Genomic DNA, 17,396 nt, shown 5'->3' with positions numbered 1-17,396 from the left:
GCACGCAACATTAGCCTGCTAATCGAAAACATGCTGGCCATGCGAGTGGCGCGGCTCTCAGCCCGTGGGAAACTGTCACTTGGGTTTGTAGTGTGGTGACATGGATAGCTGCTCTGTGTGCTAACGGCTAACGGTCATTATATGTAACTTGACAGTAGTTTATCGGTGTGTTTCCTTTCAGACAATCAGCTTGTCCACATGACACGTAAGGTACGCAAAACTGATAAGCGACATCAACATACTACCCAAATATAATATGACCCAAAGTTACACATACATGAAGCTATAGCGGTACCATGGATAAAAGATGAAGGAAATTCTAGAGTATCCAGGCCCCTGTCATGTGAGAGACTCATCCTCGGGGGCGGGGCGCCCTCATCCCAGCCCCCTGCGATGACAGAGCAGCACAGCAGTGCCAGGGGTGGGTGACACGGGCCGAGCCATTTGTCACACGAGGACAGGAGATGTGACATTGATGAGAATTTGTGGTCACCCGGATGACGTTCTGGTTTCAGATTTTTTCCCGCTTGCGTTCCATCTCTCCTTCACCTCGGCGAGTGTTACTGTTCAGCCGTGGCTGTCTGCCGGATGGTCCCTGAATTTATTTCCCAGAAATCTTCACTCATACTGTCAGGGCTCGGCAAGGAAGCAGCAGAGCAAGCCGTGCTTACGGGTAATCAGGGGTTTATTTGAGAAAGCGACAGACAAGCAGGGACATCCAACGTGACAATACATCAATGACAGATCTGGGGAAGACTGACTCAGACACGGACTAAATACTAAAGACAAGCCGAGACAACAAGGAACAGCTGGGCACGATCGGGAAAGCACACGTGGATAATGAGGGGCGTGGCACACATCGGGATCGAACGGAGCGGATCGTGACAGAACCCCCCCCCAAAGGCGCGCACACCGGGCGCGCCTGGGAGGAGGCGACGGACGAGACCGGGGAACAGGACCTGGAAGACAAAAGCAGAACGTCAACGAGACACCGGAAACAGGACAGAGACACAGAACAGGAACAAGGACCAGAAAAACGACAAAACCTGACAGAGGACAGGGAACGCGGACAGGCAGACAAAGAAAGGAGACAAAGAGGGGACAGAAAATGGAGGAACAAAAGGGCCGGGAGTGAACACGGGAGGCACAGAGGGACGAGCAGCAAAAACCGGAGTGACAAAGGGACCAGAAGGGAACGGAGGAGACACAGAGGGACGAGGAGCAAAAACAGACGGGACGGAGGGAAAGGGAGGAGGAGCCAGGGGAGCCCGAAGGAACCCAGGCGGGCGACGGGCAGCGGCCGGAGGGGCCACAGGCGAGAGGGAGAAGGGAACCGAAGGGGACCACCCAGGGGCCAAGGGAACGGGACGAGGGAGTGACGGAGGGGACACGGAGGGAGCAGGAGGGAACACCGGTGCAGGCAGGCAGGAGGGGGAAGCCGCGGCAGGCGGAGGCGCAGCCGGAGCCGGCGAAGGCGCCGTCCGACGCCCAGCCGGAGCAGGGGGGCCCGGAGGCGACTGACAAGGAGCCGGAGGCGGGACCGAGAACCGGCACCGAGGACCCAGGGGGGGACCCGGCGGCGACCGCCGACCCCGAGCCGGAGGACCCGTAGGCAGCCACCGCGCCACCGCCAGGGGCCGAACGGGCGAGCCAGGGGGCAGGGCGGGCGGGACCCGGGCCCGACGCCTGTGTCCCCGTCCCTTGCGGGACACCGAAAGGCGGGGTCCAGGGGGCTGTTGACCTCGCCGGGGCAAGGGCGAGGGAGTCATGAGGGAGGTCAGTCCTGGGCGGACAAGAGTCAAGGCCTCCACAGGCGGGGCAGCCAGAGCCGCGGGCGAGGCCGCCCGAGCCGCGGCCGCAGGCGGGGCAGCCGGCCGAGCGGCGGCCTCAGGCGGGGCCGCGGGCCGAGCGGCGGCCTCAGGCGGGGCCGCGGGCCGAGCGGCGGCCTCAGGCGGGGCCGCGGGCCGAGCGGCGGCCTCAGGCGGGGCCGCGGGCGTGGCCGGCTGGACAGGCGAGCAGGGCTGGGCCGGCTGGACAGGCGAGCAGGGCTGGGCCGGCTGGACAGGCGAGCAGGGCTGGCCGGACAGGACAGGCGAGACGGGCAGAACCGGCGAGCAGGGCTGGCCGGACAGGACAGGCGAGACGGGCAGGACCGGCGAGCAGGGCTGGCCGGACAGGACAGGCGAGACGGGCAGGACCGGCGAGCAGGGCTGGCCGGACAGGACAGGCGAGACGGGCCGAACCGGCGAGCAGGGCTGGCCGGACAGGACAGGCGAGACGGGCAGGACCGGCGAGCAGGGCTGGCCGGACAGGACAGGCGAGACGGGCAGGACCGGCGAGCAGGGCTGGCCGGACAGGACAGGCGAGACGGGCAGAACCGGCGAGCAGGGCTGGCCGGACAGGACAGGCGAGACGGGCAGGACCGGCGAGCAGGGCTGGCCGGACAGGACAGGCGAGACGGGCAGAACCGGCGAGCAGGGCTGGCCGGACAGGACAGGCGAGACGGGCAGGACCGGCGAGCAGGGCTGGCCGGACAGGACAGGCGAGACGGGCAGGACAGGCGAGACGGGCAGGACAGGAGCCGGCCGGACAGGCGAGACGGGCAGGTCAGGAGCCGGCCGGACAGGCGAGACGGGCAGGTCAGGAGCCGGCCGGACAGGCGAGACGGGCAGGTCAGGAGCCGGCCGGACAGGCGAGACGGGCAGGTCAGGAGCCGGCAGGACAGGCGAGACGGGCAGGTCAGGAGCCGGCAGGACAGGCGAGACGGGCAGGTCAGGAGCCGGCAGGACAGGCGCCGCCATCACGTGGCCAGCAGGGGGCGCCGTCGCGGGCACCTCCATCGTGCGGCCAGCAGGGGGCGCCGTCCTCACGCGGCCAGCAGGGGGCGCCGCCATCACGCGGCCAGCAGGGGGCGCCGCCATCACGCGGCCAGCAGGGGGCGCCGCAGCGGCCGCCTCGGGCATTGCCCTAGGCAGAGCAGGCAGGACCGGCGGGTCAGGCAGGACAGGCAGGACAGGCGGGTCAGGCCGTGCTGCTGGCTTCGCAGCGGCGGCATCAGCAGCAGGCGGTGCCGCGAGCAGACCGGCGGCGGCAGCAGGCAGCGCAGCCGTGGGCAGATCGGCGGCGGCAGCAGGCAGCGCAGCCGCGGGCGGATCGGCGGCAGCTGCAGCAGGCAGCGCAGCCGCGGGCGGATCGGCGGCAGCAGCAGGCGGTGCCGCGGGCAGAACGGCGGCAGCAGCAGCAGGCGGTGCCGCGGGCAGAGCGGCGACGGCAGCAGCAGCTACAGCAGGCGCGGGCAGGTGCGGAGCAGGCAGGTCCGGAATAGGCGCCAGGATTGGCGCTGGGCGTGCAGGCGCTGCCCCTTTAAGGGCCTTGGGGATCCGGGGAATAGAGTCCCTGACGGCCCTGGCCCCTTTAAGGGCTAGCCGTGTGCCCTGGAAGGGGAAAGTCGCCTGCGATGGCCGGATAGCAGCAGCGAGACAGGCATCAAGCTGCTGCGGTGCCGCGGGCAGAGAGGCGGCAGCTGCAGCAGGCAGCGCAGCCGCGGGCAGTGTGGCGTCAGCAGCCGTTGTTGCTGCAGGCGGTGCAGCGGCGATGTCATCCCCGGCAGGGAGTAAGGAGCAGGCCCCCAAGAACAGCGTCGGGGCGGCTGCTTCCCCTTTCCCCTTCCGCTTCTTCTTCTTCTTGCGGCTGGGGCATGACGATTGCGGCGGGGTTGCCTCGGAGAGGGCGAGCGGCTGAAGCCGCTTCTCCGTAACCCTGTCAAAGAGCTGTCGGAGGTTCTCGCGAACCTCCGCCATGACAGGCGCTGCCGTGAGCGGGGTTACCTCCTGGAGGAGGGTCCCGCTTTTACTGGCCAAGTCCAACAATCCGGTGTCCTCCCGGACCTCCGGTTGGTGAAGCCAGTACAACACCTCGCGAAGCAGATCGATGCGCTGGTCATCGACCTGCGGAGGTGCGTTGGGGAGATCTGTCATTCTGTCAGGGCTCGGCAAGGAAGCAGCAGAGCAAGCCGTGCTTACGGGTAATCAGGGGTTTATTTGAGAAAGCGACAGACAAGCAGGGACATCCAACGTGACAATACATCAATGACAGATCTGGGGAAGACTGACTCAGACACGGACTAAATACTAAAGACAAGCCGAGACAACAAGGAACAGCTGGGCACGATCGGGAAAGCACACGTGGATAATGAGGGGCGTGGCACACATCGGGATCGAACGGAGCGGATCGTGACACATACATCTCACAATCCTCCCATTACGGTTTGGTGCCTGATAAACCAATTCCAAAGCGAATATTTTCTTATTTAGTTGGAACAACGGAAATTTATTTAAAACTGTTCCGGAATGACTGCGCCGCATTCTCACACTGAGGGTAATTAAGCAAATGAATCACTATGGAATTTGCTCTCGGTTTGAGTGGCTCGCTTCATTGTCCTAATAGTGTTTCACTCGTCGCTGTGCTTAGAGAGCCTGAGCATTTGTGATTAATCTGTAAGTAACAGACGGTGGCTGTTCTTATGTGCCCCCCGGTGGCCGGACTCAGCCTGGCATCCCGACAACGCTCCCTCGTTTGTTAGTCTGCCTCTTGGCATCTGTCCCATTGCAGACGCCCCGTTTCTCCACTTACGTCAGCCTTCGCCACAGACCTGAGCCTGTCCCGGGTCGGCGGACGCCGTTTGCCGGAATCATCATCTGGATGTGGGGCCAAAGTGAAAGGTCACATTTAATCTGATTTCATAGCTGAATAAAGAGCAGGCCGGGGCTCTGACCCCCGTTTACAGTGTAACCTTTCAAGAACTTAACTCGGCAATAACCAGACCATTCCATAATTTCACGGTCGTAAGGGAAAGCCACAAACGTGATATTTACTGTGCTGCTTGGCTTCCTGTTTTTAACCATCCTGCCCATTGACCTCGCTGTGGTCCATCCAGCCAGCCGGGGGGGGGAGGGGGGGTGGCGCCTATGGCAGACCAGTATTTCACATGATGCTTTTCAGAGCTTCGTTCTGGCGACTCAGGACCATCCAGACAGGCATTTCATTTGGACAGCTCTTTACTGGAGGCAAACCTTTCACAGCTGGCCTGAATTATGTACACGTAACCCACAAAGCTGCCCAGAATTCCCTCTCTCCTGTTCATCCTGATCAGAACCTAGTTTTATGGACAGCTCCCCAGAGCGCTCCACTTCCGCTCGCTTTCGCTCACTCGCTCTCTCTCTCTCACACACCCTCACTCGCTCACTCTCACTTTCTCTGTCTCTCACACTCGCTCTCTCTCTTGCTTACTTTCTCTCTCTCTCTCTCTCTCTCTCTCTCTCTCTCTCTCCACCTTTTGAACATGCTCAGTAAGCCACTCAACACGGGTCCTCTGCACACGCCCAGAATGTACCCTACATACTCAAGACTGCTTCACGTTTGATCTCGCTCTCTGTGGCTGCATCTAACTTTGTTTCGCGCTGAAAGACTTGGACGAGAGCGAGGAGTATGGGATAAAGGGGAAGTGTGGTACACCTGGGGGAAGTGTCTTACCCAGAAGCCCTTGCAGCACCGGAGCTGGAGAACAGGTGCTGCGTACCTGTGCGCACAGCCCAAAGTCACGGCGCTGGGAAGAGACAATGTGACAGCTCCCACACCTTCGTTTGTCTGGCTCCTTAATTGGCCTTGAGCTGTCATTAACTCTCTTTGTTTCCTCAGGAAAAATTAAAAAAAGCAATTAATAGCCTATCAGAAACCATATGCAAATCTGAGAGGCAGCGGAGACGGGCGCTGGTAACAGAATCCAAAATAATTAGAAGCAGATGTTACAGAACCAGGCCTGGACAGCTCGCTGGGCCAGAACGGAAATGCCTCAGCTAATTGGATTTGGCAGAAAATTATTTCTCTTTTCAATTTTATTTTAATCACGAGTAGAAATGCATCCTGAGATATGGGAGCAGCGTATCTGACTCTTCTTCAGCCGGCTTCCACGTTCCCCCGCTTATTTATCAAAGTTTAATTCAAAGTTAAATGTCTGAATGGCGACATAAGCGAGGAGAGCGACAGTTTTCAGATGGCAGCAGAACACACTACGTCACAGACGGAGGTAACATCAAGGAGAGGAGAAAAAGACTTAGACCCTATTTACTTCCCGTATTTAAATACTAAACGGTGTAATATTCTCAGCAATACCTGTAGGAGTGTGTGTTAGTTTTCAGACAATCCCCGTCCGCCGCAGGCACTGAGCACGTGCCCTTCACACGGGGATACTGGAAGCCTGCAACGCAATCGTGTGTCTCCGGTCACTGCGCACGCACGTCTACGGGAATCAGACACCAGAGCTATTAATCAAACTAACACCCTAAAAGGCTGAACATCAAATGGGGCCAGGGGAGGCCGCACACTCCAATTCGCCTCCGTCAGGACCGCCGGGCCGCCAGCGACCCCTTTTAAATTAATCTGTATGCATCTAAATAGGAGTGCAGAGACACTGATTCACAAATCCAACCTCTGATTTAACTTTTAAGGCTCATTGTGGCTTTGATCTCTCCTGCTAACGTGGCGTGTTAACAGAGGGAGTAAGAGAAGAATGGAAGGCTCTGTCTAAATCAGAGAGACTAACCCCGGGTCTCATGCTCTAACCAGAACAGGACTCGGGCCACACATGTCCACAGGCCGTGTGGTTTGCCTCCACTATACTGCAGGTCACGTGACTCAGGCCAAATAATATTTCCCAGGGACCTCAGTCATGGGCCCCAAGGGATGGCACTTAATCTTGCTGCCCCTCCTAGTATTGTGGGAAATACTCAAGAGGTGAGTGGGGGCTAGACACTGTAACAAATGGCAGCTGTTGTCGCAAGGCCCCGAGTTCTGTTTCCATGGAAACCCCATCTGCCCACCCCCCCCCCCCCCCCCCCCAGCCCTGTCCCCTGGTACCTCTTTGCTTCACACAAAGCTTCTGCCCTTGAAATGCCCCCTCGAAATGAACAGACCTCCTACACTTTAGCAGGTGTACCTTGGAAAACAGCAGCATGTGTATCTACAGAGAAAAGGCTCTTCACTGATGGGGTCAAGTGGCCTGAACGGACGCGTCGCCTCCTCCACCTGGACGCCGATTCTGCCTCAAGTGGAGAATCTCCTCCTAAGCCTGTCGGTGTTCCCAAAAGCAAATGAAGACACCCATGTCCCCACAGCGCCCGCTGTGAGCATTTGGGGCTGGGATGGCGGTGACAGCGGTGGGGGTCGGGGGGAGGGGGGGGGGGGGGGTGTTGCGATACCCAGCCAGTATTCTAACAAGCAGGTCAACATCTCAACACGAAGGCGTGGGCAAGGATTTTGTTTCCCATGGCAACACGGAGTTACATCTCATTAGAGTGACGATCGGTCCTCTGGGGCACGGATGGGAAAATGCGCCTGCTTCTCCCTCAGTGAAGAGGACACACGACTGCTGAGCCTCCAAGGCCGGCAGCCATACAGAGCTGCACCAAAACAGGCATGAAACGAGAGCAAAGACAGGCTGGCGGGGAAAGGCACCGAGATGAGCCACATTACAGGGCTCCTCTGGCTCTCCTGTGGCTGTCAGGAGCAACTAGGGAAGGAGGCCTCACTTCTGAAGACCAAAGGAAGACAATGCTGGACCACGAGGAGTCACAGAAGAACTTGGACCAGATCAAACATCAAAGATTTTATCAGTCTAGCTGGTCATACTGTTCAGAGCGACTGGGTGTTTTATTGGCTGTGGCCCTAAATGCTTTGCAGCAAAGTTAGACAGCACAGCATTACCTGGACACTGAGACAACGACCTCTGCGTTAGCAGCATGGTCTGGAGAGCAAGTAGCCATGTGATGTGATGTCAATAGAAGAAATGCATTTCTATTTTCTTCCAGTAGGGGGTGACATGGCTTTTTTTGGTGGGTGGCAACGAGGATTTGTTCCAGCATTAGCATGCATCCATCGTGTGCCCCACCCTCGCCCCTAGTCTACCACATTCCCAGAATCCATTAGGGTTTGGCGATGGGCCACCTGCCCCCCCCCCCCCCCGCCAGCACGTGGACCACATGAGGGGGACTGGGGGGTTTGGAGGACAGGGCACCCGCTAAGAAGCATCCACACTTCCTTCACAGACATCCTTCCGTGTGCCTTTTGCGTTTATGCGCCCGTCATCGTATGAAACGTGATGATTCAGTGTGAGGCGGCCTGTTGCCAGGGCAGCCTGACCGTGACGTCATCATAGCCCGACACTGTTAGTCCCCGAGTGATTCCTTGTGTCACCCGTGCTCTGCCGACCGCCGGCTGCCCGCTTTCTCTCCCTCCTCCGGTCTGTGATCCTTTCCCTTTTTCCCCGACTGCTTCTTCCATGTGGGTTTCCTACTTGAAATTTTCATTTTAGTCATCTGAATGTATTGTAAGAAAATGGTAGAATAACAGCACAACTGATCAAAGCCTGTGGCAGAAGCAATCCATAACCTAGACAGAATACACTTGCAGATGACGGTGACGCCTGGAGTTTCAAAGTGCCACAGAAGGAGGAGCAGCGTCTCCAGGGAAACGGCGCCCCCTGTGAGCGGAGAGGATGCGCGCAGATACTCTATAACTCACTTATGCTTATGCTTGCAATGCACCATTTGATAAACGAAGGTGATAAGAAATATAATTTACCTGCCTAACAAAAACTCCTTATATAAGGCAAATAATAATAAAAAAACTCTGCAGTTTTGCATATTTTGAAATTTTTTAGATCATACAGCACAAGCATAAGCACAAAAATTATGTGAACCTTATGAGAGGCCAGCCACCCCCTGTCCTCTGAGCACCCCCCCCCCCCCAGTTATATTCAGATCGCCATGGTGACAAGTCATACCCCAGCAGTATGGGCCAGGATGTACAGTGTGTAATAACTCAGCAAGGTTGGGCGGGGCCTCACCCCTGCCGCCCAATCACAGGCTGAAGGCGTCCCTCTGCCATCACAAATGGCCCAATAGACGGTGACGTCACGAGTAGATCATGCCCATTTGCCTTATTATTGCCATACCCAGAGCCGGGCTCACAGCCCCGCCTGAGGCTAAGTCCAGTATCTGCACATTAAGCTCTCGGGTCAGAGCTGCCGTCCCGCCTGACGGCATTACAGACCCAGTTCCACGCCGTCTCGGAAAGAGCCCATTCGTATAAAGAGTCTACATATTCACGCTCAGCACAAATAGTCTTTTTTATTACTTGCCTTCCAGTTATCCATTTCAACTAACAGACCGTTATGGAAGTCTGAGTGACAGGATTGAGTTATGGGTGGAAATCATAAAAAGCCTGGTATTAAAACGAGGGAGATTGGCGGCAGCCTTTCGGGAGACAGCATGGGCACTCTGCTTCCTATCTATGGCTGTAGTGCAAGCGGCAAGAGCAGCAAGAACACGGCTGAGGCTACATTTGCACACATACGTGTTCAGCCCGTGAAGCATGTGCACCTGCAACATCACTTATCAGCATCTTTTGCAGCCACAATCATGGACTTTTTTTTTTCTTTAAACCCAGGGGACAAGCGGAGACTGTAAATGCGTACACCTCACGCAGGTGGTGGAGCGGTTGCCATAACAACAATGAAAAAAAATAGCAAAGGTGGGGGGGGGGGGTTTCGGAAAATATCAGGCATGAATATTTTGTAAAAGAATATAATTGAATGAAAAATAAAAGGACAGCAAGATCAAAGGTCAGTCTGAAGGAAATACGCTAAAAAAAGACAAGTGGGAATGCGGATGGTTTCACTGTTTTCATGTACAGCACTGGATGCCGCTGGTGGCACACCCAGCAAACACTGGTGCATGCACTGGGAGATCGCATGCATGAATGGAGCAGAGCCCCAAAACTGCTCATTATTGCCCGTTCCTCAGAAGTGAGAGCAGCGTCCGGTCCTTGCACTTTAACCTTTTCGTATACCTCGTCCATTCAGTGAGGTTAAGTATCTCACCAAAGGGTTAAAACGGCAGCATTCTGAAGCTGTGGGTTTGGTTACCCAAATAGCCTGGTATCAAAAAAGGCTTCACTGCCATGATACACTGTGCAGTCGCCCTGGTGCTCCTGAGAGCCGCTCTGTGAGTGCCGCACCACCACAGTGCTGACAGAGGGGCATGGTCAGACATGGCCGCCCTGCAGGTTACGGCAGATGCTCGCCATCAACGTCCATCTCTCTATCTAGTTTTAAAGAGTGAGTTTAGGTACAGTAGCAGAAAGCTCCAAGGTTTGAGGGGAGAAAAAATTAAAAATCAATGTGCCGACATATCACAGCACGCCCTGGCCGGGTGACAGAGGGCCGCTTGAGGTAGAAGAGGATCAGAAGGGCTTTGTCTCTGAGGGAAGTCAGACCCCTAGAAGGTGTGGGATTATGGGAAAAAACGTCTTGAGGCAATTCTGAGTGTGCAGGTTCTGGTCTGAGGATATGTACCCCCCACAGGAAAGAGGACACTAATTTCCCATGATGTCAGAAATGGGACTGGATGTTATTAAAAAAAAAAAAAGATGGATACTTGGATAACAGATTCAATGCAATCAAGGGCGCTCTCCAATTATTTATAATGAAAACACTCTGTAGGGTTCTTGTGTTAAAAAATATCATCAACATGACAGAGACATATTTTCAATTAACTTTTTTCTCTGGCAAAAGTGGAAAGATGTCTGTGAAATTCTTTAAATTAACTGAACATTAAACACCGGATTAACAAACAGCGCAGACACAGTTGGAGCGTGCACCCCCTTGGGGGCAAACGGCACTGAAAATCACACAGGGGGGTCCAGCAGGGATCCAAAATTACTAACGGCCAACCAGGCACGTTGTGACATCAAAGATCCCTGTGACTATGATGATTAGAACAGTAGCTTCAATGTGATTGGAGGATGTTTATCGCTGCAGGTCCAAGATATTGCTGTACCCAAACACAGATTATTATTGTTATGGAAAGTTTTCAGTGTAAATTTCTGAAGTATATTTTTCGATAACCCCTTGGAAACTAAATCAATTCGTTGAGAACCCAATGCAAAAGCTTCATTCCACTGCTGTGTAACAGTTGTGCACAGGTTATAGGTTGACCATAGAAAGCCACTGCCTGTTAAGCCATTCGAATTTTTATGACACAACAGATCTTTCATTCAGAGAAATTCAAATTTTATTTATACAGTTAAATTACAGGCCTAGCGATCATTGCGTAGTTGCCCAAACCCACTGTCAGCGACCCACCGTGAACGGTGAAATCTGCAGCGTTAACCTGCGATTACGTGAGGAAAATCACAAGGAGACAATAATATATAATAAGACATTTTTATTTATTTAGCTGCCAACAGGACAGAAAGAGCAGCAGCAAAACATAAAGTCATCTAAATTGTGGTGTGAAATTAAGGTATCGAACGATAGTTAACATACGCTTATGTGCATAAAATAGCTTAAAACTTAAACGAGATCATGCAATCAAATGTTACCTTTGGTTCAGGCTATGTCTAACCAGGTTTGGGTGGTACCCACTTTATCATACCCTCCAGACATTATACTGCGGTATACGATATTATGATATTTTGACGGTATTTTCAAAGGCAATACTGTTGACAGATAATCTATGTTAAGTGTCAAGGGTCATTTGGCAAAACAAAAATGAGGAGATGCAGTAGATGACCAACAGTAGCCTACATAAATCTTCACAAATTCTAACTTAGATTTTTACCATCAATTATGTAAATATTTTTAAAACTCAAATTATATTTGAATAACGAAGTTCGATCTCCCGGACTGACCATCTGTCAGTCCCTGTTTATTCATAAACCGTGAAGATTTAGACTGGATTAACAATAGTTATTTGCTACCTATTGTAAAGAAAAAAAAAACACTATCCAACGTGAAACCAATCCCTATTACGTCATTTTAGACAAGCTGAGGAACTGTGAAAATGCTGCACCGTCACCATAGGGGGCGCTGTGACTCAGAGCCATCTGCAGCTCACTGCCCCTTTACGAGCCCCGGGCGAGGTCACGGCATGAGCAAAGTGGTGGAGGACAATTTGGGGCGGGGGGTGGGGGATGGGGGGTGGTAGAGAGCAGTGACGGCAGCCGCCGGTAAGAGTCTGCCGCCCACGCTGAGATGGGAGAGATTACACCGCTTCCAGGGACAGGAGTAATTGCCGTTTGGATGTTCTCAATTTTCATCCATTTTGCTGTTAAATGATTTTATTTTTATAATTTCAAAGTTCTGTACAGGGGGTGTGAGGACTTGGAGGGGGGATATGGAAGGGATGGGGGATTTGCAGTTTGACTCACTCTATCGCTCAGCACAGCGACCTGCTTCTGTTACCCCGCCCTCTGCCTCCCGTCCCCATTCTGCCCCATCACACTGTTACCCCGCCCTCTGCCTCCCGTCCCCATTCTGCCCCATCACACTGTTACTCCGCCCTCTGCCTCCCATCCACATTCTGCCCTATCACACTGTTACCCCACCCTCTGCCTCCCGTCCCCATTCTGCCCCATCACACTGTTACCCCGCCCTCTGCCTCCCGTCCCCATTCTGCCCCGTCACACTGTTGCCCCGCCCTCTGCCTCCCGTCCCCATTCTGCCCCATCACACTGTTACCCCGCCCTCCGCCTCCCGTCCCCATTCTGCCCCGTCACACTGTTACCCCGCCCTCTGCCTCCCGTCCCCATTCTGCCCCATCACACTGTTACCCCGCCCTCCGCCTCCCGTCCCCATTCTGCCCCATCACACTGTTACCCCGCCCTCCGCCTCCCGTCCCCATTCTGCCCCATCACACTGTTACCCCGCCCTCTGCCTCCCGTCCCCATTCTGCCCCGTCACACTGTTGCCCCGCCCTCTGCCTCCCGTCCCCATTCTGCCCCATCACACTGTTACCCCACCCTCCGCCTCCCGTCCCCATTCTGCCCCATCACACTGTTACCCCGCCCTCCGCCTCCCGTCCCCATTCTGCCCCATCACACTGTTACCCCACCCCCTGCCTCCCGTCCCCATTCTGCCCCATCACACTGTTACCCCGCCCTCCGCCTCCCGTCCCCATTCTGCCCCATCACACTGTTACCCCACCCCCTGCCTCCCGTCCCCATTCTGCCCCATCACACTGTTACCCCACCCCCTGCCTCCCGTCCCCATTCTGCCCCATCACACTGTTACCCCGCCCTCTGCCTCCCGTCCCCATTCTGCCCCATCACACTGTTACCCCGCCCTCCGCCTGCCGTCCCCATTCTGCCCCATCACACTGTTACCCCGCCCTCTGCCTCCCGTCCCCATTCTGCCCCATCACACTGTTACCCCTCCCTCCGCCTCCCGTCCCCATTCTGCCCCATCACACTGTTACCCCTCCCTCCACCTCCCGTCCCCATTCTGCCCCATCACACTGTTACTCCGCCCTCTGCCTCCCATCCCCATTCTGCCCCATCACACTGTTACCCCGCCCTCCGCCTCCCGTCCCCATTCTGCCCCATCACACTGTTACTCCGCCCTCCACCTCCCGTCCCCATTCTGCCCCATCACACTGTTACCCCGCCCTCCGCCTCCCGTCCCCATTCTGCCCCATCACACTGTTACCCCGCCCTCCGCCTCCCGTCCCCATTCTGCCCCATCACACTGTTACTCCGCCCTCCGCCTCCCGTCCCCATTCTGCCCCATCACACTGTTACTCCGCCCTCTGCCTCCCTTCCACATTCTGCCCCATCACACTGCTACCCCGCCTTCCGCCTCCCGTCCCCATTCTGCCCCATCACACTGTTACTCCGCCCTCCGCCTCCCGTCCCCATTCTGCCCCATCACACTGTTACTCCGCCCTCTGCCTCCCTTCCACATTCTGCCCCATCACACTGTTGCCCCGCCCTCTGCCTCCCGTCCACATTCTGCCCCATCACACTGTTACCCCGCCCTCTGCCTCCCGTCCCCATTCTGCCCCATCACACTGTTACCCCGCCCTCCACCTCCCGTCCCCATTCTGCCCCATCACACTGTTGCCCCGCCCTCCACCTCCCGTCCACATTCTGCCCCATCACACTGTTACCCCGCCCTCCACCTCCCGTCCCCATTCTGCCCCATCACACTGTTGCCCCGCCCTCCACCCCCCGTCCACATTCTGCCCCGTCACACTGTTGCCCCGCCCTCCACCCCCCGTCCACATTCTGCCCTGTGCACTCACCTCCCTCTCACTCACCCTGAAGCGAATTGCGCCTCTCGGTCTTAGATAAATGAACACCTAAGTACCAACATGTCAGCCTGACACTGGATTCCGAGCAAATCAGAAACTATTTTTTTGAACCAGAATTACTGTACAATGTTGATGTATGGCCAACAAAACACACAGCTCTAAACTACATTCCAGTTTATATAAAAACACTGAAGTATATCCTATAAATTTGAATTATTTTATGCTAATGGAACAGTAATGTACTGTTGAAGAAATGCCATATTATTTTCAGCAACAAATGTAAACAGAAGTAAGGAATGTGACCACTTTAGAAACTGTATGTATGTCTATCACGGGAGACTTCTCTATCCGTGCAGGAAGCAGGACTGCGGAGAGCGTCCCGGCCTTTACTGCGAGATGTGTGTCAGCCTCAGGTAGCAGGGAACGCCATAATGGCCGTCGTGACCTAATCCGTCATCTGTCTCCGGGCGAGGCCCATTTTTTTCCATCTCATTAGGCCTAATCGTGAAGACGGCAGTGTTTCCCCCCGCTGAGCCTCTATCAGGGTAGCCTTACAAATGTACCTACTGAATGTGAACATTACCACAAAGTCCCTGCTGCAGCATGTTACAATTTTATGCTGCTTAACTGCGTTAAAATATCAGGTTCTTGTCTGTTGCTCGGGGTGAGCCCGCCTGAACTTAGGAGGGATTTCAGAAGTGCGCTCCCTGGCTTGTCGGAGGTCAGGTGCCTCATGCTTCTCTCACACCCTGAGAGTAGCGGTGGGCCGGAAGGCCTTTGGACGATAGTTCACGGCCCGCTGTAGAGTCCCACCTCCACGCAAATCAAAGTCGGAACAGGAGTTAGACGACAAAGGCAATTATGTGTCATACTACAAAGCTGGGGATCAGGGATGCATAGCAAAGCGACGGTTCAAAGGCTCAGCGTGAAAACCAACCATGCCTCAAAGAAAAAGGAGCTACGGGGAGGCCTCTTAGCACAGGCGATTGGCTAAGGCGGTCATGTGACCTCCCTCGCTGGAGGGATCATCTCATCGAGCCAAACTAGGTAGATCTGAAGGCGCATCCTGCCACGTAAGGAATGTGGCATCCTGCAGCCCATTTTGGACTTTGCTCCCCTTCCTACGGCATGTGCAAAAGGACAATCAGTGCGAGGATGCTCAACCCTCATTGAAATGCTCCCCCATCATCCTCCCGCGACATTGTGGCATGTGACACAAACAGGATTAATGCACAGCACACAAAATGAACAAAATCCTGGACAAAAACCAAGCGAATAAGAGCACACGGGATGAGAGCGACGAACTTGTCTGTTTTTCTTTCTTTATTTTTTATTAGTCCAACCATGCAGAAAGGTATCTGTGAGGATCAGCTCCATTAGCCGCTCTGCTGTGGGACGTGTTTGCCATATAATGAAGTGTGAGGGGGTGACTGGGATCCATTTAGAGTGTGCATCTGCACAGCGGTTTATTAGTGCTGCTGATCATGCTCCCCCCTTCCTCGTCCTCCACTCTCCCTTCGCGGGACGTTCTCTGAGCCCCTACACCATCTCGGGCACTGGCACGAGCCAGAGAAGTATGTAACGAGAGAAAAACGTCAATAAAAAAAGCAGACATGTCAGCAGATTCTCTGGTTGAGGAAAGGGCGCCAACATCATTAAAATGGAGTCATCTTTGCGGTCTGGGCAAGAGGTCGGGAATGACCAAGGAGGCCCTGGAAGCACACCAAACCATTGCTCAGTGGTGTGAGCGAGGCAGGCTGTCGTGGTTAGGCCTGCATGCATGATGGTAGTTGCCATAAGTGTCCACCACGGCCACAGATCCAGAGACTGAGAAGGTCCAGGAAGGTAACTGATAATCGTCAGATTACGGCAGACAAAACGTGCAGCTGACGACACCAGGGACCGCATGAAGAGGAACCGGCCCATTCCAGAGCCCCTGGAGCAGGTTTGACCGCGGTGGGTCTGGTCCACACCTAGAGCAGGCGCTGGCTCAGGAGTGTCCACAGGTATGTCAGTTGGGAGGGTCTTTGTGGAACAGATGCACCCACACGTCCCCTCCCCCTTCCCAGGAACACGATGGGTGCTTCTCAAAACTGAGAACATAAAGATCGTTCTTGTGGCCTTGGCATGACCGGTCTTGCTAACCTGGCTCCCAAGAATGAACTTGGGGCCCAGTGAATCATGGGATTCGTCTTGTTAGGCGAGGATGTAACTGATCTATCCTTGATAAATCCGGGGCAAGAACGACATCCGAGGATCTTTACTGCCACTCACACACAACTTAGCGCCGTTCCTTCTGCTGTCCCGCACGTTGTTCTGAAGATCTGACTGCTGCTGAGGGAAGAGCACGCCCTCCGCCACAGTCTCCCTGCATATCTGACGGTCGTGGACATTTGCACACGATCCTCATACCCCGAATCCCCCTGCCTGCTTGCCTGAAGCACGTCTTGCTTCATTCTGACAGAGGTCATGCCAAGCTAGCAGAGCGGCCGGCGGTGTCAAAACGCCTACGACGCGCCGGTACTGCGTAGCATCCGGGGTTTGCCATGTTTACAAGGCCGCACCGGGATGGGGAGCTCGCCATCTGTCTATTAGCTGCGGAACGACAGCGACAGCGCTAAAATGAAAACTGGATCCACCGGCTCCTTAATCAGAAAGAAACTCCAGATTTATCTTTATTTCATGATTGTTCTTATCTTCCATGCGTCTTGTACGTCAGGAGCATATTTCCCGATGCCTCTTAAAGAACGATAAGGGTGACAAAACCAATGTGGCAAGTCGCCCGGCATCCCGCTAAAATGATTCCGATCTGCAGCAGGGAGAAAATCCATTTTCTTTCATTGCGATTTGTGGCTGTTATCGATTAAAACGTGGCCACAAAGCAAAACACTGACCGTGGACCACAAATACGGTAGCGACCACATACTGACAGGAGGAGAGAGCATGTACACAGCAAGAGGTACGTACGGACCAGAAAGCCCTGACACACTCACGGACAGGCACAGACGGCCGGTTGTATTTTTTGCTGTTTCTGGAGACTGTTGTGCAGGATCCTTCTCACTTATTTTGAAGAAAGGGCAAAAAGGGCCAGATAGGATGTGTTTGTCTCTTTATTGGCCACTAGAGGGGCTCTTCCACAGTCCTTTGACGAGAGAGTTTGGGGAAAGGCTCGGCACGCTCCTGTGTTTAACACGATGTTTAACAGTATACAGGAGTCAGCTGAGTCCCACCACCAAGACTTATTAGAAG

At 54.8% G+C, this 17,396-nt stretch overlaps 1 protein-coding gene across 2 annotated transcripts in view; it reads right to left on the bottom strand.

The window, feature by feature from the left end:
- grid2 (glutamate receptor, ionotropic, delta 2) overlaps positions 1 to 17,396 on the bottom strand; it is a 312,014-nt gene that overhangs the window by 30,320 nt on the left and 264,298 nt on the right. The gene's annotated exons all lie outside the window — the stretch shown is intronic.

This window comes from Paramormyrops kingsleyae, chromosome 2 (genome assembly GCF_048594095.1).
Source record: "Paramormyrops kingsleyae isolate MSU_618 chromosome 2, PKINGS_0.4, whole genome shotgun sequence".
Taxonomy (NCBI): domain Eukaryota; kingdom Metazoa; phylum Chordata; class Actinopteri; order Osteoglossiformes; family Mormyridae; genus Paramormyrops; species Paramormyrops kingsleyae.
This window is presented reverse-complemented; position numbering and strand designations above follow the sequence as displayed.